This window comes from Oncorhynchus nerka, linkage group LG15 (genome assembly GCF_034236695.1).
Source record: "Oncorhynchus nerka isolate Pitt River linkage group LG15, Oner_Uvic_2.0, whole genome shotgun sequence".
Lineage (NCBI taxonomy): Eukaryota > Metazoa > Chordata > Actinopteri > Salmoniformes > Salmonidae > Oncorhynchus > Oncorhynchus nerka.
Window position 1 is genome coordinate 71,124,399 of NC_088410.1, and position 24,809 is coordinate 71,149,207.

The window sequence follows — 24,809 nt, forward strand, 5'->3', positions numbered from 1 at the left end:
TAGGGGAGGGGAGAGAGTAAGAGAAAAGAGAGGGGAGGGGAGGGGACGGGAGGGGAGGGAGTAAGAGAAAAGAGAGGGGAGGGAGAGAGTAAGAGAAAAGAGAGGGGAGAGGAGGGGAGGGGAGAGAGTAAGAGAAAAGAGAGGGGAGAGGGGAGAGAGTAAGAGAAAAGAGGGGAGGAGAGGAGAGGAGAGGAGAGGAGAGGAGAGGAGAGGAGAGAGAGTAAGAGAAAAGAGAGGGGAGGGGAGGGGAGGGGAGGGGACGGGAGGGGAGGGGAGGGGAGGGGAGGGGAGAGTAAGATAAAAGAGAGAGGAGAGGAGGGGAGAGAGTAAGAGAAAAGAGAGGGGAGAGGAGGGGATGGGAGAGAGTAAGACAAAAGAGAGGGGAGAGGAGGGAGAGAGTAAGAGAAAAGAGGGGAGGGGAGGAGAGAGAGTAAGAGAAAAGAGAGAGGAGTGGAGGAGTGGAGAGAGAGTAAGATAAAAGAGAGGGGAGGGGAGGGGAGGAGAGAGAGTAAGAGAAAAGAGAGGGGAGGGGAGGGGAGGAGAGAGAGTAAGAGAAAAGAGAGGGGAGGGGAGAGGAGAGGAGGAGAGAGAGTAAGATAAAAGAGAGGGAGTGGAGGGGAGGAGAGAGTAAGCGAAAAGAGGGGAGGGGGGAGTAAGTGAAAAGAGAGAGGAAAGGAGGGGAGAGAGTAAGAGAAAAGAGGGGGAGAGGAGGGGAGAGAGTAAGAGAAAAGAGAGGGGAGAGGAGGGGAGAGAGTAAGAGAAAAGAGGGGAGGGAGGGGAGAGAGTAAGAGAAAAGAGAGGGGAGGGGAGGGGAGAGAGTAAGCAAAAAGAGAGGGGAGGGGAGAGAGTAAGAGAAAAGAGAGGGGAGGGGAGAGAGTAAGAGAAAAGAGAGGGGAGAGGAGGGGAGGGGAGGGGAGAGAGTAAGAGAAAAGAGAGGGGAGAGGAGGGAGAGAGTAAGAGAAAGGAGAGGGGAGGGGATGGGAGAGAGTAAGTGAAAAGAGAGGGGAGAGGAGGGGAGGGGAGGGGAGAGAGTAAGAGAAAAGAGAGGGGAGAGGAGGGGAGAGAGTAAGAGAAAAGAGGGGAGGGGAGGAGAGATAGTAAGAGAAAAGAGAGAGGAGGGGAGGAGAGGAGAGAGAGTAAGAGAAAAGAGAGGGGAGGGGAGGGGAGGAGAGAGAGTAAGAGAAAAGAGACAGGAGGGGAGGAGAGGAGAGAGAGTAAGAGAAAAGAGAGGGGAGGGGAGGGCGGAGAGAGAGTAAGAGAAAAGAGAGGGGAGGGGAGAGGAGGAGAGAGAGTAAGAGAAAAGAGAGGGGAGTGGAGGGGAGGAGAGAGAGTAAGCGAAAGAGAGGGGAGGGGAGGGAGGAGAGAGAGTAAGAGAAAAGAGAGGGGAGGGGAGAGGAGAGAGAGAGAGTAAGAGAAAAGAGAGGGAGTGGAGGGGAGGAGAGAGAGTAAGCGAAAAGAGAGGGGAGGGGAGGGGGAGTAAGTGAAAAGAGAGAGGAGGGGAGAGAGTAAGAGAAAAGAGAGGGGAGAGGAGGGGAGAGAGTAAGAGAAAAGAGGGGAGAGGAGGGGAGAGAGTAAGAGAAAAGAGAGGGGAGAGGAGGGGAGAGAGTAAGAGAAAAGAGGGGAGGGGAGGGGAGAGAGTAAAGAGAAAAGGGGAGGGGAGGGGAGAGAAAAGAGAAAAGAGAGGGGAGAAAAGGGGTCAGAGGGGGAAGAGAGAGAGAACCAGGGGGAATGAGAGAGATGGAGAGAGAACGGACCTGGGGTAGAGAGCAAGAAACAATGTGATAGAGACATGGAGACAGGATAAGTAAAAAAGAATGACAGAGGAAGATAGGGAGTGAGGGAAAAGGGAAAGATGGATAGAGAGAGGGGGCTTGGTTTGAGAACATTGAGGGTTTAAACACACACACCCCTGATGACAGCCTTGGGTAGGCCTGACAGACTAAACATGTACATCTGGAGCTAAAACCAGAGCTACTGTTTCTACAGACACACAATCTCTCATGTCCTACTCCTAACATTTAAACACAGCTTTATCATGTCCTACTCCTAACATTTAAACACAGGTTCATCATGTCCTACTCCTAACATTTAAACACAGGTTCATCATGTCCTACTCCTAACATTTAAACACAGCTTCATCATGTCCTACTCCTAACATTTAAACACAGCTTCATCATGTCCTACTCCTAACATTTAAACACAGGTTCATCATGTCCTACTCCTAACATTTAAACACTTCATCAGAGTGTTTCTGTATGCTTGTTTCTCCCTCAGCTGCGGTGGTGAAGCCAATGAGATAAAAGATCACACACACATCCCATATCTCATGTCATCTCAGAAGAGAAAAAGCAAACTGGATGGAGAGAATGAGACAAAGAGAGAAAGAGAGAGAGGTAGTCCACTCAGCACTCCCATCAGTGGAGTATAAGTCTCTGTGCATCAGGCTGCAGCTGGCCTCTCCAGCCTCTCCAGTAGCCAGCAGAGCAGAACAGAACAGATATACTGCCCTCCACACATCTGTCCATCCAACACTCCTCAGGGAGGGAGAGAGAGCGGGAGGGGAGGGGGGGGGTAACTGAAAGTAAGGATGAGAGGGACATGGAGAGGGAAAGATGAGAGAAAAATGGAAAGCCAAGAAGAAAAAGAGAGAAATAGTTGCAGAGGGGATGAGATAGGAGAGAGAGTGAGGGTGGGAGTGCGAGGAAGCTTGAGAGAGAGAGAGAAGGAGAGAGATGCTAAGAGAGAATGTTAGTTGGTAAATCACTGTGATTGGGTAATGAATTGAATGATTGGAGCTTGGCTGATTAAGTTGCAGAGGATGCCCGTTCTCCATCAACCAATCAACACGCTCCCTCATCATCCAATCAACATGCTCGGTTGGCCCTGTAGCAGTCACCTCATGGCGTTTTATTCCATTCTCCCCTCTTTCCTTCATTCTGTCTTTCCTCCCTCACTACATGTCATCCTGTCTTCAGCGTAGCCGCAGTAGTCTTACTCAGTGGGAGAGAGAATTCTCAAAGCCACAATTACCGCAAAGAACTATCAATTTCCCCTTCAATTAACCCTGTGGGGAGAAAGGGAGAGAGGAATGGAGGGGGGTAGAAGAGAGATTCAAATTTGAGACACAGCATTGTACCTCCTCGGTCCCCCTGGCGGTGCAGTAATAAATGAGGGGCAGAGGCGGAGGAGAGGGGAGAGAGGGTGAGGGGGAAGTGTAACACATCCTCAGTGGTGAACTTGACCCCAGTGCTGGGGGTCAAAGTGGTTACGGTAGAACCAGAGCCCCATCCCCATTACAGCTGAATACAGGCCGGCACAGGCAACTAACGCTAATGCCCACTATATGCTAATAAAGAAGATGGTGGGAGGAGTCTCAAACCACAGCCCAGAGCTGCTGAAAGTGCTCTTCCCTGGGAAATGGAGAGAGGGAATAGGGGGAGAAGGAGAGAAGGAATAGGGGGAGATGGAGAGAGGGAATAGGGGAGATGGAGAGAGGGAATAGGGGGAGAAGGAGAGAAGGAATAGGGGGAGATGGAGAGAGGGAATAGGGGAGAAGGAGAGAAGGAATAGGGGAGATGGAGAGAGGGAATAGGGGGAGATGGAGAGAGGGAATAGGGGAGAAGGAGAGAAGGAATAGGGGGAGATGGAGAGAGGGAATAGGGGGAGAAGGAGAGAAGGAATAGGGGGAGATGGAGAGAGGGAATAGGGGGAGAAGGAGAGAAGGAATAGAGGGGAGAAGGAGAGAAGTAAAGGGGGAGATGGAGAGAGGGAATAGGGGAGATGGAGAGAGGGAATAGGGGGAGAAGGAGAGAAAGGGAAAAGGAGAGCAAGGGGTAAAAAAGATAGGAGAAAGAGATGGGGGGGAAAGTGAGAGAAAGGGGGAGAGGACGATGGATAGAGAGAAAGGGGGAGAGGACGATGGATAGAGAGAAAGGGGGAGAGGACGATGGATAGAGAGAAAGGGGGAGAGGACGATGGATAGAGAGAAAGGGGGAGAGGACGATGGATAGAGAGAAAGGGGGAGAGGACGATGGATAGAGAGAAAGGGGGAGAGGACGATGGATAGAGAGAAAGGGGGAAGGAGAGGAGGAGAGGAAAAGGGGAAAGGTCTGGGCGGGATGAAGAGGGTGTGGGTCTGGGGTTGTGGTTGTTCAGCCGAGCCTTGTCTAACAGCGCTCACCCCGGAATGACAGGGCATGTCTGCACCCCACCCCCTTTATCCCTCCCTCTCTCCCCCTCTCTCCCCCTCTCTAAGCTGAGCTCCCTGGGGAGGGATCCCAAACCAAAACCAGCCTTCAGCAAAGTTCTGCAGGCAAACTTTCACAAAGCCCCCGAATGCTTGCCTGTCTGCCTGCCCGCCTGGCGACAGAGATGCATGCCAGGGTTTCAACGCAGCCCACCCTCCATCTCCCCCTCCTCTTCTACTGCCCTCTACTTTCAGAAGCTTATGGGCTGTTTGCTGCTGACCTTTCAGATGAAGGGAAACAAGCGGAACCCAGAAACTGCCAATGAGTGATACAGGTTGCATACAGGCTTGTCGACCTTCGCTAAGCTAGCGTATGCAGTCCTGCGTCGACGGGAGAGAGCACGGGCATTATCCAACTTGTTTTGCCAAGAATCAATGGCTGCTTTTCAACTGGGTAATAAATGTTGCTAGTCCTTGAAGAAGAAAAATTATTTGTGTTTTCTCCATTACTTGCTGATTGTAAATACTTCAAAAGAAAAACCTCACATAGGAATAAAATATGAGAGAAAGAAAAAAATATGAAAAAAGACAGATGGAGAAAAAGGAAATCTAAATCTGTTTAACAGTCATAATGTCGTTTTCATCCAAAGATTTCAAAAGGATTTTTCCCTTTGTGTTTCGTTTCACCTGGGAGCTGAACGTGTTGGCTAACTAACAGAACACACTATTCAAACATCATATTAAAGTGTCTCTCAATAGATGCATTTAAGCCTACTTCATCAATACATACATTTGGCCACATATTTCATTAAATTGAAAAACACTGAAAACATGCTCGTCACTGAGTTGTGAACCAAATGCAATTATTTAAGCATCAAAGGCCGGTGCTCAAGCTTTTTAAATGTGATTTCTATACCTAAGGAAGGTCAAATGTTTTATTGCATCCAATTTACATACCACGGACACTTCTTCTCTAATCTATTCAGTACTGATGGACATGGATGTGTTAAATAGAGTAATAATTCAACAGCTTTTTTAATGGATGTGTTAAACAGAGTATAATAATTGAACAGCTTTTTGATTTGAATGAATTTTTTTCATCACATTCACCAAGCATTTCAGACATTTAACCTTTAGGGCAAGAATACATTCTAAACATTGATGTTAAAAAAATTGCATCATCATATGTATGGACACAACTTCTAAGAAAAGCTGTTCATGAAGAAGTATCGATCGTCCTTGCATTATAAAGCCTTGTCATTTGAATGAACTGGAGTAGAATAGAATATGTCTATTAAAATGTATCTTAATAAGGATAAATCCTGCACATGAATTCAGATGACAGCTCCCTTCTAATGAAGGGCTTGAATGTACAGTATGTTGAGAGCCAGTAGAGGAGAGCAGAGAGGAGAGCAGAGAAGATGGTTCATTTGAGAAGGAGGCCGTGTCTTTACCTCCTGGGCCAGAGAGAGAGGGGGGGGAGAGAGAGAGAAAGAGAGTGTGAGAGAGAGAGAGAGAGAGAGAGAGAGAGAGAGAGAGAGAGAGAGAGAGAGAAAGAGAGAGAGGAGGAAAGGTTTGTGAATGTCTGAGAGATGAGGACAAGAGGAGAGGATAAGAGGAGAGGAAGGGAAAAGCGGTGTGTTAAGAGGAAGAGGGGACGAGGAGAGGAGGCCACTACAGAGCGACTACGTTTGAGCTCTGACAGAGAAAAGAGCACTTAGACTGCCGTGCACTGAAACGAAGAGAACCTCGATAGTACACACAGAATGTGTGTGTGTGTGAGTCACAAGAGCAGCCTTGTGAGTGACAGAGAAGCACATATGTACAGACATGTCTGTCTGACAACTGACGAAGGGAAAGAAAGGGGGATGAGAAAAGAGAAAAATGAACTGGACGCGCAGCTAGATACCGTGCTACCGTGGAAGACATTCTGTAGAAAAATAAAAGCTTTTCCTCTCCTTTTCATCCTCAATCTACCAATAATGCTATCTTTCAACACCGTATAGCATATAACCACAATTACGAGTCTGTCAGTCTTAACAGAAAATGCCATTGTTGTTTTTAAACTCACTGTTTTCAGAGTTTTCACTGTACCATGCAGATGTATTTTAGAGGTGGATGAGGTGTTTTGTAGAAATAGTCTTTCCCCTCTACAACATCTTTTAGATTCATTGTTAGAAATGATCAGATTGCATTTTCTGTATTATTTCTCTACAAAAACCAAACTATATGTAGGTGTTATTTTGAACACTGCTTATAGATCAGGGGTAAAACAAAACCTTGTAGATAGTACTCCTTATTTCATCTTCCTTCTTCTCCTAATCACTCTATCTCCTCCTTTTTTCCACCCTTCGTTCTTTTCTCTACTCCGTGTCACCCCTGACCAGTGGTCTCAGCCGGCTTCAGACCGCCGTGGTTACAAAGTCCAGCGCCACAAAACACTTTCTCTTCTCTTTGTCTTTTTAAGGAGTCTGTATAATACACTGTGTGATGGAGAGAGAGAGGAGTCCTGGACAGCAGGGGTAATCTGACAGGATTAAGCTGCTTCTTTCCCCCGGAAAGAAGGGATGGGAGAGGAGAGGAAGAAAGAGGGGAGAAAGAGAGGAGGCCGAGTTTAAATCCCTCTACAAATGTCAGACATCGAACAGTGACCGGGGGGCACAGGAACACACCTGCGCGCATACACATAGAAAGATACACACAAAACAGATCACACACACACCTGCCATATCGCACTGGACCACCACGGACCGCCAAGGACTCCTCTTTCTGAGGAGGGAGGGATGTGTGGGGAAGGAGGGAGGGATGTGTGGGGAAGGAGGGAGGGATGTGTGTGGGGAAGGAGGGAGGGATGTGTGGGGAAGGAGGGAGGGATGTGTGGGGAAGGAGGGAGGGATGTGTGGGGAAGGAGGGGGGGATGTGTGGGGAAGGAGGGAGGGATGTGTGGGGAAGGAGGGAGGGATGTGTGGGGAAGGAGGGAGGGATGTGTGGGGAAGGAGGGGGATGTGTGGGGAAGGAGGGAGGGATGTGTGGGGAAGGAGGGAGGGATGTGTGGGGAAGGAGGGGGGATGTGGGGAAGGAGGGAGGGATGTGTGGGGAAGGAGGGGGATGTGTGGGGAAGGAGGGGGATGTGTGGGGAAGGAGGGAGGGATGTGTGGGGAAGGAGGGAGGGATGTGTGGGGAAGGAGGGGGGATGTGTGGGGAAGGAGGGAGGGATGTGGGGAAGGAGGGGGGGATGTGGGGAAGGAGGGAGGGATGTGTGGGGAAGGAGGGAGGGATGTGTGGGGAAGGAGGGAGAGGGGATTACACAATTATTCAGATAACAGCTGGGGATAATTTAGTAGCAGATGTCCCTCGGTCAACAATGTCCGCCCCACCGCGCACACACACGGGTTACAACGCCAGCCGAACACAGCCCGAGAACAAAAGCCAGTCATAATCGATGGATACAAGCACTCCGTGTAACCTGCTCCTGTATCCAAACACACTAATCACCAACGGCAACGGAGAACTCATGCAAACACAAACACACAATGTTCTGAGATTTGCTTTACAAAAATACAATTTTTTTCTTTCTCTTTTTTTGTGGATGACTAGTTTAAGGATGACAATCTATTTGATGATAATATGATTTGGTGTATATGTTTTTTTTAAAGATGAAATATTCTTGAAAAATAATTTGAATAAACATATTTGTATCTAAAAAGTCCATGGAATGACAAGTGAATAGTTATCATTGGGAGAGCGGCAACCTGTTTCTCCTTCCTTTACCTGAGGAACACACACACGCGCGCGCACACACACACACACACGCACGCACGCACGCTCGCACGCGCACACACACACACACGCGCGCGCGCACGCACGCACGCGCACACACACACACACACACACACACACACACACACACACACACACACACACACACACACACACACACACACACACACACACACACACACACACACACACACACATACATACAGATGATCCCGCTGCATCCTTCCTTAAGCCCCTGCCTCTGTGTCTCTGTGTGATCTAAAGACTCTCGTAGCTGCCGTGCTATTCTCCTATCTGTTTCTCTTCTTCTCCCTCCCTCTCCACTGCTTGAAAGGGCACACACAGGGCTTCAGAGTCCTCACTCCCTATTGGGCAAAGCCACTTCACCTCGAGAACTACAGAGAGAGCGAGAGAGAGCGAGAGAGAGTGAGGACCTTTGAGTCTCATAACCATATAATACTCTCAAACATTTCATGACAAATAAAGTGAAAAACATAAAAAAATACATTTTAAAAAGATACATATTTTTCCCAAAATTATCAAGACAACATACTTTTTTTTTTCTCCCCAAAATGTCACGAGTCAGAAAAGTCAACGCAGTCAGTTAATGCCATTTGAATACATAAGCAAGGGAATGGATGGGGTGGGGGGGGTAGCTGTCAATCCGTCATCCCTAGCAGCACATTGTGATTTGGGTTAACACTGGTTAACAGATCTCTCTGTCTGTGGGTATATATCCAGCGCCCTGCCCGCCGTAGCCTTTTTCTCATGCTAATGGTTGAAGTAGTCATCATGTGTCCCCATCACTAATACCATAAAGGAGCAGCGTTCGCCAGCCTCTCGGCAGCGTTAGCCTGCGTTAGCCAGCAGCACCCCCATACTTTACGGATTAGTCAATATAATGAGATGCATTTATACGCTTGTTACTTTTGTGGTCAACGGGTAGGAGGGAATGGGACAGGGTTATGGAGAGCTTTTAGTTCGTTCCTTCATACCTCTTTACAATATAACATACACACACATAACCAAGGAGCCAAACTGAACACCATATACTGAACACAAACAAACTAAACACACAGTAACTTGCAAACTTTCCTATACTTTTAAACCTCAAAACCAAAACACAGCTTTGTGATGGGGGGGGGGGGGGCATCAGTATCATCAAACACAAATCTATGCTAAACCACTGAAGACACTCGTTTAGTGACACCGTTTTCCTGCCGCTGAGGAACGTTCAGGGCTGAGTGTGAATCTGTGTCTGCTCCTCCTCCCGCTTAAACCTTCTCGGAGCGGGAATCTCTCTCTCCGTGAGCTCGCCAGGCGGATTTCTGCCGTGGAGCGAGGAGCCTTTAAGGCATGGAACGCTCCTTTACAAGCAGGCGGTTTATGCAGAGTTAAAGTTGCGTTCAAGGCCGTGCAGCTGTCCCCCATGCATCACTATAACCCTTTAATGAACGCATTAAAAAGAAAGTTTAGTCCCATTGTTGTTTGGAACCAGGCTTTGCTGTGATCTGTTCCCTTGGCAGCTGTTTGATTGACAGGTGGGCTGTCAGGTTGGCAAAGAGGGATGAGATACACCAAAGGCTCTCTTATGACACCCTTATGAAGGGTCATAGGGGGAGGGAGAGGCAGGTTGTGAATGGGGGAGACAGATAAGACAGGTTCTGAGGGTGAGGGGTGGAGGGGGAGACAGAGTGTGTGTGTGTGGGGGGGGGTATGGACTGAAGGAAAATCCATAACACAAATACAGCTGTCAGACGGAATGCAAAGCCAGCCCAGTAATCAGTCTGGCTGGCCAGACCTATTTATGAGGATTCCATACCACACAAACACACCCGCACACCACACATACACACATTCTGTCAAATGAACAAATCACCAACACACCATCTCTCACCCAAACTTTCTCTCATGCACACAACCCCCCCCCCCATGCCCTATTTCTCTACTTCCACATTCTGTCCATCCACGTCAAATTTCTAAGGTGGCCAAGATGAGTGTACATCACAGTCAGCAGACTGCCAGCTAGCTCCATCCCCACCCAGACACAGACAAGGCCGTGCACAGGTTCTAGAGGTTTATTGCCATAGTGCTTCCTTGTCACAGATTATTGGACTTGTCCCATCTTACTAAAATGCTACATCCACCTCAACCTCTTAGTCCTTTTTCCTGTTCCAGTTTCAGTTCCAGTCATCTCCCTCTCTAGCTCACTGCCCCAACCCTACCCCTTCCCCAAGCCTACACCCTGGTCCTGCTCACTGCCCCAACCCTACCCCTTCCCCATGCCTACACCCTGGTCCTGCTCACTGCCCCAACCCTACCCCTTCCCCATGCCTACACCCTGGTCCTGCTCACTGCCCCAACCCTACCCCTTCCCCAAGCCTACACCCTGGTCCTGCTCACATCCCTACCCTTCCCCAAGCCTACACCCTGGTCCTAATCACTGCCCCAACCCTACCCCTTCCCCAAGCCTACACCCTGGTCCTGCTCACTGCCCCAAGCCTACCCCTTCCCCAAGCCTACACCCTGGTCCTGCTCACTGCCCCAACCCTACCCCTTCCCCAAGCCTACACCCTGGTCCTGCTCACAGCCCTACCCCTTCCCCAAGCCTACACCCTGGTCCTAATCACAGCCCTACACTTCCCCGAACCTACACCCTGGTCCTAATCACAGCCCTACACTTCCCCAAACCTACACCCTGGTCCTGCTCACAGCCCTACACTTCCCCAAACCTACACCCTGGTCCTGCTCACAGCCCTACACTTCCCCAAACCTACACCCTGGTCCTAATCACAGCCCTACACTTCCCCGAACCTACACCAGCCCTAGTCCTTCTCACTGCTCCAGACCCATCTTCAGCCAAAGGTCCAAACCCCGAGCTAGTCCCCTTTTTCCTCTCTCGCTGGGTCCCTCCATCACTCTCGCCATCTCCAGTCTCTCCAGTAATGGGTCATAAAGCTGGCCTGTGGCTGCCAAGTTCTCTCAGGAGACACTGATCTAATGCTTCCACACATAATGACCCACGCCTGCCTGCCTGCTACACACATACTGTCATTTCCGTCCTCTTCTCTCTCTCTTTCAGTCTCTTCCTCCATCTATGTCTCTCTCCCATTCCCCAGGCCCATAGGAAGCAGTCGCTTCCTCTCTCTGTGCTGCAGGGTTGCTCCCTCCCACATCCATCAGCTCTTAACAGACTCACATTATGACTCTAACTCTCTATCAAGCTCTCCATGTTCTCTCTCCCTCTCTCCTTCTATGTTCTCTCATTCTCCCTTCGTCTCTCTTCTACACTCAGACGTCTTGTGCATCACCATAAAATCTGCCCATGGCATCACGACTCTTCTATCTCCCCTTTTCTCTCTTCATTCTCCCACTTTCTTCTGTCTTTCTTCGGACTAGTGATGCTGTCTCAGTCTGATTCTGCTGGCTTTACTTTCCCCAACCCACGGGTCAGCATTTGGCACACAAACACACAGACACATGCACAGAGAAATATTCAGGCCTCCTGTTCTTCCCAATAACAGGTTCAATTAGAACCACATGTGTAATCATGGTTCAGACTAAGGTAATGTGGCGGGGGCTCAACACTCACATCAATCACCTCACTGATGACCACAGCCAGCAAAACACTACGCTCTCATCACCAGCTAGCTAGCTCCACACACAAAACAAACTATCAAACTTCAACCTTTCAATTCCTAATAGAATATATATATTTTTTAAATGAAAACACATTCTCCTCACTTTTAGGCTAGCTCCCAAAAAACAACCAACGTATCAGTCATGAACTGTAGACGCAACCATTTCATTTGTCATTTTTCCACAGAATCAGTTTTAATGGAAGTGCCGTGATGGAGGCAAATATAGGGATATCGACTGGGTCAAATCCTACACATACCTGTGTCATGTATCGCTGGCTTTACACCTCTCTTCAAAAACACTTTGTAGCAGCAGATAAGCCACTCAACCAATGGCAGGAGAGGTTTCATGTACATGGGGATAGAGAGTTGGATGGACCGAGCGAGTCCAGAGAAAAGTGTTCAGTATTAGCAACTCTCGGGACATTAAAAACTTCACACACACTACTGTCCATCTCACTTGACTAGAGCCCATATGCATTTAGAATGGCACTCTCTCACACACTCACACAAACACACTCACAGCTGGGTACTCAAGGTAAGAACACTTATAGTATGTTTATGGTCCACCATAATAATGTTGCTGTGCATTAAGCACAACATGGAAGGTTTTGAAGCGGTGAGATCATTCATATTATTGTAAAACAGTCAACACAGTTGTATAATTTGATAGTATAGTAAAGTAGCCACATATTAGTGTGTTTACTGTCCGCCTTCTGATGATCTGGAACATGTTCTAGTCACACCCAGGCTCTGACATACGCCCTGTTAAAACCCCGACTACAGCCCCCCCCATCCCCCCACACCCAGGCTCTGACATACGCCCTGTTAAAACCCCGACTACAGCCCCCCATCCCCCCACACCCAGGCTCTGACATACGCCCTGTTAAAACCCCGACTACAGCCCCCCATCCCCCACACCCAGGCTCTGACATACGCCCTGTTAAAACCCCGACTACAGCCCCCCATCCCCCACACCCAGGCTCTGACATACGCCCTGTTAAAACCCCGACTACAGCCCCCCATCCCCCCCACACCCAGGCTCTGACATACGCCCTGTTAAAACCCTGACTATAGCCCCCCTCCCCCACACCCAAGCTCTGACATACACCCTGTTAAAACCCTGACTACAGCCCCCTCCCCCACACCCAGGCTCTGACATACACCCTGTTAAAACCCTGACTACAGACCCCCTCCCCCCACACCCAGGCTCTGACATACACCCTGTTAAAACCCTGACTACAGCCCCCCTCCCCCACACCCAGGCTCTGACATACACCCTGTTAAAACCCTGACTACAGCCCCACCTCCCCCACACCCAGGCTCTGACATACACCCTGTTAAAACCCTGACTACAGCCCCCTCCCCCACACCTAGGCTCTGACATACACCCTGTTAAAACCCTGACTACAGACCCCCTCCCCCACACCCAGGCTCTGACATACACCCTGTTAAAACCCCGACTACAGCCCCCCTCCCCCACACCCAGGCTCTGACATACACCCTGTTAAAACCCTGACTACAGCCCCCCTCCCCCACACCCAGGCTCTGACATACACCCTGTTAAAACCCTGACTACAGACCCCCTCCCCCACACCCAGGCTCTGACATACACCCTGTTAAAACCCTGACTACAGCCCCCTCCCCCCACAGCCAGGCTCTGACATACACCCTGTTAAAACCCTGACTACAGCCCCCTCCCCCCACAGCCAGGCTCTGACATACACCCTGTTAAAACCCTGACTACAGCCCCCCTCCCCCACACCCAGGCTCTGACATACGCCCTGTTAAAACCCTGACTACAGCCCCACCTCCCCCCACAGCCAGGCTCTGACATACACCCTGTTAAAACCCTGACTACAGCCCCCTCCCCCACAGCCAGGCTCTGACATACACCCTGTTAAAACCCTGACTACAGCCCCCCTCCCCCACTCCCAGGCTCTGACATACGCCCTGTTAAAACCCTGACTACAGCCCCACCTCCCCCACAGCCAGGCTCTGACATACACCCTGTTAAAACCCTGACTACAGCCCCCTCCCCCACAGCCAGGCTCTGACATACACCCTGTTAAAACCCTGACTACAGCCCCTCCTCCCCCCACACCCAGGCTCTGACATACACCCTGTTAAAACCTTGACTACAGCCCCCTCCCCCACACACATGCTTTGCTTAACTACAACCAAAACATGTTCAAACACACATAAACATTGTCTATCTGTTCCACCCTGATAGTGTCATCTAATCACTATTACTGGTGTGTTCTGTTTCACTAAATCACTACTGAAACTACAGACACTGTTCAGCAAACAGTGAGCAGACTTTTGCTTTCCTTTTACTAAATACACCATGATAGAAAGTACAAAAACATTTTACACACTACACAGATAGAAGAAATATATTCTTCACGACACAGAAAATTCTGCAATATCAGGAACTCAACAAATCAGAAGAGAAAATGTGTGAGAAAAAGACGGCCAGGACAAATTCAACTACAGGACATGAAAAACACTCAGCTGCAGAGGATAATCATTTTTTTAAAGTGTCTGATTCTACCGTCTGCAGCTGAACACACACACACACACACAACAGCAGACAGAGCGGCAAGAGAGTCAGCCTTTTTCTGACACCTAGCTTCCTGCCTGTGTCCACTTCATTTCCAAATCACTTCTTTCGCCTCTCAAATACCCTCTCTTTTCTTTCATTATATTCTTTCTTTTTCTCAAAATTCTAATTTTCTCAAACTGCTTTTCTCACATATTCATTATTATTATACTCTTCTTATCTAAAATATTCTTATTTTTCTTAGAGAGCAAATAGATAGAAAAGTAATAAAGTACTTTTAGTACATCTAATTTCCTAATAATTACTAGGCAACTACCATCTTAAATAGAGTGGAAAATGTCCCCCTCTCCTTTTCTCCCATGCATGCGGAGAGGAGAGACCTTCACTGCTCCAGTCCAGCCCAATAGCAGGTACTGTATGACTGTTTGAGCTGAGGCGCTTCAATAATGATAATAGAGTCATTCAAACACTTCTATCACAAGCCACTTGAAATGATGTCATATCTTCACTATATGTGGCCCATGCAGGAATAAAACCGCAACTCTGGAATGACAATTATCAAGCTCCATCCAACTGAGCCATCACAAGCAGGTTCTCCTCAGTCATAAAGACTGGTGTAGATCTCTACAGCACATAACCCACAGAGAACACACTGCGGAGAGAGCGTCATGCTCTCCCTCACCATCAACTCTAAAGCATCAGTTCAGTTGACTTTTCCCAACACTTTGGTTATGAGCAGATTCAAATAAAAGTAGAAAGCACCAACAAAAATAGAATAACATAATCAGAAAGTTTAAATGAGGTAAATTCAATTAAAATACAATCTGGACATACCTAAAGGAGGTGAACTGCTTCTAGTCAAATATAAAACGTTTTAAAATACCCTTTTAAAAAAGTGCCAGGTTTGAATTAATTCGTTATTCGGCCTATTACATTTGTTTATTCAGTTGGAAATTCCCTTCAATTTCTTATATTCTTAAGGAATAAAAACTGGGAAATTATTTTATAAATAGCCCTCTGACCTCGTCAGAGAAGAAAATCAGACCAGGTGTGTTTGTGAACAATTAAAAGACAACTTGAACGGCAATCCTGAAGTTCTACGGGTGTGAATATATTTTATGCCACCACACATACCACCAACCAAACCCATGTTTTCCTGCCTGGCAGGAGAGTTATTACACGGCTATAAAATGTGAAATACAGCTCTTTCATTCCAGCTAAATATTCTATTAAACCTCCATCAGTGGTGCAATTAAAACTGTGTCACCGTCGCGTTGCGGAAATGCCACCGGTGGCACGCTCAGCCTCGGAGAGAAGGACAGGGGGACAGGAGCCACAAAACAACAGGGGACAAGGAGAGAGGGAGGGAGGGAGAGAGCGAGGCAGGGGGAACACACTAAATAAAATTAATTATGCCAAATGCGCCCCAGCGTCCATCAATCAAGAGGAAATAACGGCCATGTCAGCGCGCGCCCATATGATCTGCCTTTTTCTTTTTAATGTCAGACAGACCGACAGCACCGCACTGCAACCAACAGCAATTAATTGTCATTTCATTTCTCCCTCCATCCCTCCATCATGCGGGACATCACTCCGTCTGACATGCGGGACTGTCCCAGATGAAGGCTGATATTTAGTCTAGAGCGCTCAGGGACGGTGATTTAGGGAGATTTATGGGTGTGCTCAAATGTAGAAAATCAACCGCAACAAGGTATGGTGGTGGTGTCTGACAACTTCTAGGCCTACATAGCCTTGTTTGAGACAGTGAAATTATTTTAAAATGAATTATAAGTTTATTGATTTAGTAGAAAGCAGATTTGGAAATGATTGAAATGATTTTGTAGGAACTTATAAAACAAACAAAAAATTGCATAACAGGATATGATGAATGAATTAATATTGGTGAACAAAACGGTGCACTCTCAAATGTCTCCTCACAAAAGCAGTTTAAAATGAGTAGGCTATTTGTTCTTGTGCATGGGACTCGTCCGACTTTTCTGTTGATTTGGCCTACAGCACCCGCTTGCCTCATTTTCAACACATGTATAACTTTTTATCATTTGTGGATAACATTTTTATTCATATTCCCAATAGGTCTACATTTAATATGTGTCAGTTGCTAAATACAGATTTTCATAAACAAATATAATAAAGATTGTGAGAACGTTTGTCTATCCTTTGTCTTTGGAGTTATAGGCTACAATTATTCCTACCTATAAAAAAAAATGAAGAAGTTATTCTAATAACGGTAATAACGGAATCCTTTCTGCTTTTCATGCATTTGGCTTTTATTTCTGATGTCAAATTATTCCGACTGTCAGTATAGCCGATTATGATAAATAGATTATGCATGATTAATAACCGATAATTATCAACGTGTTAAATTATTCCTATGCACTTCATGCCAACTTTGATTTTGAAGCACAATTTCACGTAGGCCTATCACTGGCAGTAGGCCTATCACCTATTGTTTGATAAACGGAACCAATAACAAGAATCTGCTGTTTCAGTAACCTTCTATTACATTTGATTCAATTGTGATTAAAATAAGAGGGACACTATCATAAAGACCGTGAGACCAACTGTCCATAGACTACCATCCAAGTCAGGAAATTACCAGCGCAATAGCTGCAGACAAACCAGTTTAAAAGAGGACTGGTAAACTATTTGATTTAAACGTTTGACCGTGAAAACGAAATATTTTAGTAAATATTTACATTTAGGCCTATTAGTCTTATTGTGTAAATTAAATCTAAAATAAGCAAAAGGCCTAATATTAGGCTAAATGCGAGCCCTTAATATACATGTTTCATTCAAATTCAACGATCCGAGATCGATTAAGGCCTCATTCGGTGTGTGGTGAACCGGCATTCAATGATCAGAAGGAATTCAAAACGATGGCCGAATGGGTGTGTAAAATTAACACCAGTTATTGGAGGGGCGTTTATAATCAGTTATTTCCAATTGACTCTTTTAGCGTTCGGGCGGCTGAGCACCTCCGTGCATTTCTTACTTTCAGTCAAATTCACTCCGGATATCTTTGCATCTTTGTCTGAAAAGTTTTGTTGTTTAATGAGCGAGCGTTTGTGAACCTGACACCTTCCATAAAGCCGCGAGGTAGCACGCTGCCGCTTGCCCTCCAGTCTACAACTCTTAGGCTATTTCATACCTAAAGTAAAGAAATAAAAAGCAATTCACTAATAAAGTATATGGATTTCATATTAAAACTGAAATATGTTATTTTGATTGCACGTGTTTAACTAGGGGAGAGGCCGCGAGAAAATCGCTAGTGTGTCCTTGCCATTTTCAACTAACTTTTTCTATTGTAGATTATGAAAAACGGATTCATAGTGTATGGTCTGAATAGTGGCTGATCTACCGTTTCATGTGTAGACTATAGTGGATGCCAGCCTTGCTGAAACTCACATTAGACAATAATAGCCTAGTCACTAACCTAACTTAATCGATATTTGGTTGTTATTGGTTTATGTTGAAAACAATGACAGCCGCAAACAAGTCCAATTGTTGCAGTGTTCTGATTCAATAACACGCGCGCACACTTTCACTTTTGGAGAAACACACGCACAGAGAAAGTGAGAGAGAGAGGAGAAGAGAGGAAAAGTAGACGGAAGAAGAATATGTAGATAAGTGTATCAACCTGTTCTTGAATTCTGAAGAAGTCAACTTTCACACCAGTGGTTGGACCATGTGGACAGCCCCGTTTCAGCTCAGCGCAACACCACCCGACGAGTCCACTCTCGGCGACCAAGACGCAAACCAAACAGAACTAAAACTGATCAATCTTGGGATCTAAGATTGGTATCGCAGGACCATTACGTTCAACTACAACCGTGTTCGTTATAATTAGTCCGTCCTTGCTTCCTTTCTTTCCCTTTTGTTGTGCGTCCTCTCTCTCTCTCGGAGTGGGCACTGTAGTGAAGTCAGAACAATACTAGACTAGCTAGTTTCACTAACTCACACACAGGCTGCATGCGCAGCCCTCCGGGAAGTTGATGGAAAGAAAGCACGGAGCTTTTCGGGCTGTTCGTGGCCTCCCCTTACTCTGTTTTGATCCTGCTATCTCGCTGTTATTCAGATCCTAACCCCTCCACAAGTCCCAATGACGATACTCGATTCAGTTTTTGGCATCCCGTCTGTCGCTCGCTCGTTCGCTGGTAAATCAGTGATGAATTACTCGGGTTGTGTGTTGGTTGAGGATATGTTGGGGGACAGTTTGCTCTCTACCGTAATGCCTCTAAAATAGGTGCGCGCTCACATCTCGCCGTGACTCACTAGTGGCGGAGCATAATAAGAAAACACTGCACATGAAGGCAGCCAGTGCGAGGTGCCAGACTGCCATGTGTAAGTGCGTGTGCGCGTGCGTGCGTGTGAGCGCCTGGTGAAGGCACTGATCTTTTGACCTCTGCATCGCGGCTGAGTTTGTCTATTGTGGAGCCAAGCAGCAACAGATGTTCCTCTATACAGAGAGAAACCTTGGAAACTGTTAACAACAAAGTATTCTCTAAACAACAACACCATTATTTTATTTTATTTGTATAGTAGGAAGATATTTTGATAGAGTTACATAAGATAAATGAGCTATTCAATATGTGTAGGCCAAGTTTCACCTGACTCCTCCTGAACTATTTCCAATGTTTAGTGCTTTCATTTGCTAATTGACATAATCTGGGTCAAGAAAAAATGTCAGGAAGACTGACTCAGGAGCTGTTAAAATAGTGACTGCCCCTATAAACCAACACATCTCTTTGAAAACGGTCTATGTGGTATCTGTGGTCTATGTGGTATAAGAGTCTGAAAAAAATGTATTTTAGTGTCAAAATCGACTACAAAGTTTAAACAGAAAATGTTTGGTTATAAAGTCAGTCTTGTCAAAATTCAGAGTTTGGAACCTGAGTGTGTCAATGGGTAAATGAAGGTTGGGTTTGGGTTTGGACTACAATTATGTCAACAGTTCATGCCCCCTTTTCCCTATTGACTTCTCTAGGGTAGTGGGCAGCATTTGGAATTTTGGATGAAATGTGTGCCCAAATTAAACTGCCTTCTACTCAGGCCCAGAAGATAGGATATGCATATAATTAGTAGATTTGGATAGAAAATACTCTAAAGTTTCCAAAACGGTTAAAAATTATGCCTGTGAGTATAACAGAACTGATTTGGCAGGCGAAAACCTGAGAAAAATCCATTCAGGAAGTAGGAGGTTTTCGGATATAAAGAGAGACTTTATCGAACAAAAGGAACATTTATTTAATAAATTAATGTCTTCTGAGTGCAACCATATGAAGATCATCAAAGGTAAGGGATTCATTTTATCTCTATTTCTGACTGAGTGTAACTCTTCTACTTGGCTGGTTACTGTTTGTAATGATGAGTCTGCTGGGCTATGTTCTCAAATAATTGTAAGGTATGCTTTCGCCGTAAAGCATTTTTGAAATCTGACACTGTGGTTGGATTCACAAGAAGTTAATATTTTAACCTATGTAAAATAGTTGTATCTTTTCTGAATTTTCTTTTCTGAGTATTTCTGTATTTGAATTTGGCGCTCTGCAATCTCACTGGATGTTGGCCAGCTGGGACGCTAGCGTCCCTCATACCCTAGAGAGGTTAACCTCATAGTCCTCTAGGGGTAGTATTTCATTTTTGGATAAAAAGACGTGCCCGTTTTAAGCGCAATATTTTGTCACGAAAAGATGCTCGACTATGCATGGAATTGATAGCTTTGGAAAGAAAACACTCTGACGTTTCCAGAACTGCAAAGATTTTCACTGTGAGTGCCCTAGAACAAAACCTTCAGACAAAACCAAGATGTTTCAGCAACCAGGAAATTAACAGGATTTCCGAAGCTACGTTTTCCATGATCTCCTTATATGGCTGTGAATGCGACAGGAATGAACGGACCCTTTCTTTCGTTTCCCCAAGGGGTCTGGAGCATTGTGACGTATTTGCAGGCATATCATTGGAAGATTGACCATAAGAGACTACAATTGCCAAGTGTCCGCACGGTGTCCTGCGTGGAAATTGGTGCGCAAAACTCAGCTACTGGTATTTTTCCATGCGATTCTGAGAAGAAAGCATGCTTCCAGGAACGGCATTTCAATGAAGAGATATATGTATATATGACAAAACACCTTGAGGATTGATTCAAACAACGTTTGCCATGTTTCAGTCGATATTATGGAGTTAATTCGGAAAAAAGTTTGACGTGTAGGTGACTGAATTTTCGGTTAGTTTCGGTAGCCAAATGCATAGTAACAAAACGGAGCGATTTGTCCTACACAAAGAATCTTTCAGGAAAAACTGGACATCTGCTATGTAACTGAGAGTCTCCTCATTGAAACATCTGAAGTTCTTCAAAGGTAAATTATTTTATTTGATTCCTTTGCTGGTTTTTGTGAATATGTTGCGTGGTAAATGCTACGCTAAATGCTAAGCTAGCTATCAACACTCTTACACAAATGATTGATTTTCTCTGGTTCAAAAGCATATTTTGAAAATCTGAAAATCTGAGATGACAGTGTTGTTAAGAAAAGGATAAGCTTGAGAGCAGGCATATTTATTTCATTTCATTTGCGATTTTTAGAAATCGCTAACGTTGCGTTATGGTAATGAGCTTGAGGCTGTAGTCACGAAACCGCATACGGGGTGGGGAGGACTATGAAGTTTTAACTGGTGTTTTCTGGGAAAGACTGGGCGAATTTGCTTTGCATGGGTGGACAGAGACCTCTCCTTAGTAGGACCAATGGAATGGTCGAAAATGAGCCAACCCCACACTCCCGGGGCACCGGGTCACGCAAAACGAACTCGCCCACTGAAACATCTTCCCCAGACAACACCTGTGGTTAGTACTTGCCCTGGTTCGGGAAATAGCTGCCAGTGAAAATAGGCTTCCATGAAGTTGTTCAACAATCTTGGGCAGATGGCAAGGATATGGATTACATCCGACTAGTTTTGTTTATAGCTAACTAGGGCTCCCGAAAAGCGCAGCGGTCTATGGCAATGCATCTCAATGCTAGAGGTCTCACTACAGACCCTGGTTTGAATCCAGGCTGTACCCCAACTGGTTGGGAGTCCCATAGGGTGGCGCACAATTGGCCCAGTGTCGTCTGGGTTTGGGTTAGGCCGGTATAGGCCGTCATTGTAAATAAAAATGTGTTCTTAACTGACTATACTAGTTAAATAAAGTGTTTTTTTTAAATGAAAAGCTAGCTAGCTACATGTCATTATTTGATAGGCTATGCCGCTATGATACTGTGATGTAACCAGCTAAATACAGTTGAAGTCGGAAGTTTACATACACCTTAGCCAAATACATTCAAACTCAGTTTTTCACAATTCCTGACGTTTAATCCTGGTAAAAAATAGCCTGTCTTAGGTCAGTTAGGATCACCACTTTATTTTAAGAATGTGAAATGTAAAAATAGTAGAGAGAATGATTTATTTCAGCTTTTACTTCTTTCATCACATTCCCAGTGGGTCAGAAGTTTACAGACACTCAATTAGTATTTCGTAGCATTGCCTTTAAATTGTTCAACTTTGGTCAAACGTTACGGGTAGCGTTACACAAGCTTTCCACAACAAGTTGGGTTAATTTTGGCCAATTCCTCCTGACAGAAAGCTGGTGTAACTGAGTCAGGTTTGTAGGCCTCCTTGCTCGCTCACGCTTTTTCAGTTCTGACCACAAGTTTTCTATAGGATTTTGGTCAGAGATTTGTGATGGCCACTCCAAAACCTTGACTTTGTTGTCCTTAAGCCATTTTGCCACATCTTTGGAAGTATGATTGGGGTCATTGTTCATTTGGAAGACCCATTTGCAACCAAGCTTTAACTTCCTGACTGATGTCTTGAGATGTTGCTTCAATATATCCACATAATTTAACTACCTCATGATGCCATCTATTTTGTGAAGTGCACCAGTCCCTCCTGCAGCAAAGCACCCCACAACAAGATGCTGCCACCCCCATGCTTCACTGTTAGGATGGTGTTCTTTGGCTTGCAAGCCTCCCCCTTTTTACTCCAACCATAACGATGGTCATTATGGCCAAAATGTTCTATTTTTGTTTCATCAGACCAGAGGACATTTCTCCAAAAAGCACGATCTTTGTCCCCATGCGCAGTTGCAAACCGTAGTCTGGCTTTTTTATGGCAGTTTTGGAGCAGTGGCTTCTTCCTTGCTGAGCAGCCTTTCAGGTTATGTCGATATATGACTCGGTTTACTGTGGATAATGATACTTTAGTACCTGTTTCCTCCAGCATCTTCACAAAGTCCTTTGCTGTTGTTCTGGGATTGATTTGCACTTTTAGCACCAAAATACGTTCATCTCTAGGAGACGGAATGCGTCTCCTTCCTGAGCAGTATGATGGCTGCGTGGTCTCATGGTGTTTATACTTGCATACTATTGTTTGTACAAATAAATGTGGTACCTTCAGGAGTTTGGAAATTGCTCCCAAGGATTAACCAGACTTGTGGAGGTCTACATTTTTTTCTGAGCTCTTTGCTGATTTTTTTCAATTTTCCCATGATGTCACGCAAAGAGGCACTGAGTTTGAAGGTTGGCCTTGAAATACATCCACAGGTAAACCTCCAATTGACTCAAATTAAGTCAATTAGCCTATCAGAAGCTTCTAAACCCATGACATAATTTTCCAAACTGTTTAGAGACACAGTCAACTTTGTGTATGCAAACTTCTGACCCACTGGAATTGTGATACAGTGAATTATAAGTGAAATAATCTGTCTGTAAACAATTGTTGGAAAAATGACTTGTGTCATGCACAAAGTAGATGTCCTAACTGACTTGCCAAAACTATAGCTTGTTAACAATACATTTGTGGATTGGTTGAAAAATGAGTTTAAATGACTCCAACCTAAGTGTATGTAAACTTCTGACTTCAACTCTATACTAACCCTCCTCTATCCACATATACTATCCCTCCTCTATCCACTATCCTATGACCCTCCTGCATGGCAATGCCACCAGCCATACTGCTCATTCTGTGCATGATTTCCTGCAAGACAGGGATGTCAGTGTTCTGCCATGGCCAGCGAAGAGCCCAGATCTTAATCCCATTGAGCACATCTGGGACCTGTTGGATTGGAGGGTGAGGGCTAGGGCCATTCCCACAAGACATGTCCGAGAACTTGCAGGTGCCTTGGTGGAAGTGTGGGATAACATCTCACAGCAAGAACTGGCAAATCGGGTGCAGTCCATGAGGAGGAGATGCACTGCAGTACTTAATGCAGCTGGTGGCCACCCCAGATACTGACTGTTACTTTTGATTTTGACCCCCCTTTGTCCAAGAACACATTATTCCATTTCTGTTCGTCACATGTCTGTGGAACTTGTTCAGTTTATGTCTCAGTTGTTGAATCTTGTTATGTTCCATCAAATATTTACACATGTTTAGTTTGCTGTAAATTAACACAGTTGACAGTGAGATGACATTTCTTTTTTTGCTGAGTTTATAACAATGTGCAAATATTACACTTGCCTTTTATCTTTTATTGTCATTAACAAAATACAATTAAAAGTCATAGATGTGTCTTGTATAATTTTAGTACAAGGTCTTTCCCAATTCAGAAATCAGTTTTGACCCTCACTAACTTCTACAGATGCACCATTGAGAGCATTCTGTCGGGCTGCATCACCGCCTGGTATGGCAACTGCTCAAACGCATGGCTCTCCAAAGGGTGGTACAGGCAGCCCAGTGCATCACAGGGAGGATGCTGCCTGCGCTCTAGAACATCTACAGCCCCCGGTTTCAATGGTAGGCCAAGATGATCATTAAGGATTTCAGCTACCCGAGCCACGGACGGTTCACTCAGCTACCGTCTGGAGACAGTACAGGTGCATCAGAGCTAAGACCGAGAGACTAAAAAACATATTTTATTACCAGGCCATCCGACTGTTGAACAGCCATCACTAGCCATCTACCAGGTGATGCACACTCACACACATAAAGCACACACACAAGCTATCACACACACACCTTATACTCACAAACACACACACACACACACACACACACACACACACACACACACACACACACACACACACACACACACACACACACACACACACATAATAGTTCTACTACTGTACACCACACATTTATTCATACACTGGATTCATAACATACCTTACTCTAATATACTGTATCTACTGCTGTACAAATCCTTCTTAGCTGATCTTGTTTAAATTCTCCGGTGTACATATACAGTCGATTGCATTTGATTACTAGCTGCTGTCAGTTTAGCTAAATACACGGTCATCACAGATGACTAACTGACTAACTGAATTAGCTAACCATCTTGAGATGGCAAGTCAGTCAGGAGGGGAGAAGTCCTTAACTTAAAACTTTTTTCCCCATACGGAAAAATTATATATTGACATATATTTCAACAACAAATATCTACATATAAATTACAGATATCTAAATATATGTTTAAGCCTTATATGTACATACAGTATATTTAAATATACAATATATTTATCTTTAAATATACAGTACCAGTCATAAGTTTGGAAACACCTACTCATTCAAGGGTTTTTGTTAAATTTGACTATTTTCTGTATCGTAAAATAATAGTGAAGACATCAAAACTTTGAAATAACACATATGG

General features: G+C 45.4%; 1 protein-coding gene across 4 annotated transcripts in view; it reads right to left on the reverse strand.

The window, feature by feature from the left end:
* LOC115119488 (forkhead box protein P4-like) overlaps positions 1-18,430 on the reverse strand; it is a 180,648-nt gene extending 162,218 nt beyond the window's left edge. For 2 of the 4 annotated variants that reach the window (XM_065001867.1, XM_065001866.1), the window contains exon 1: positions 17,826-18,430. The gene's annotated coding sequence lies outside the window, so the exon portion shown is untranslated. The remainder of the gene's footprint in view (positions 1-17,825) is intronic. The other 2 variants (XM_065001869.1, XM_065001868.1) reach the window with 1 other exon arrangement.
* Between the last annotated feature and the right edge of the window lie 6,379 nt (positions 18,431-24,809).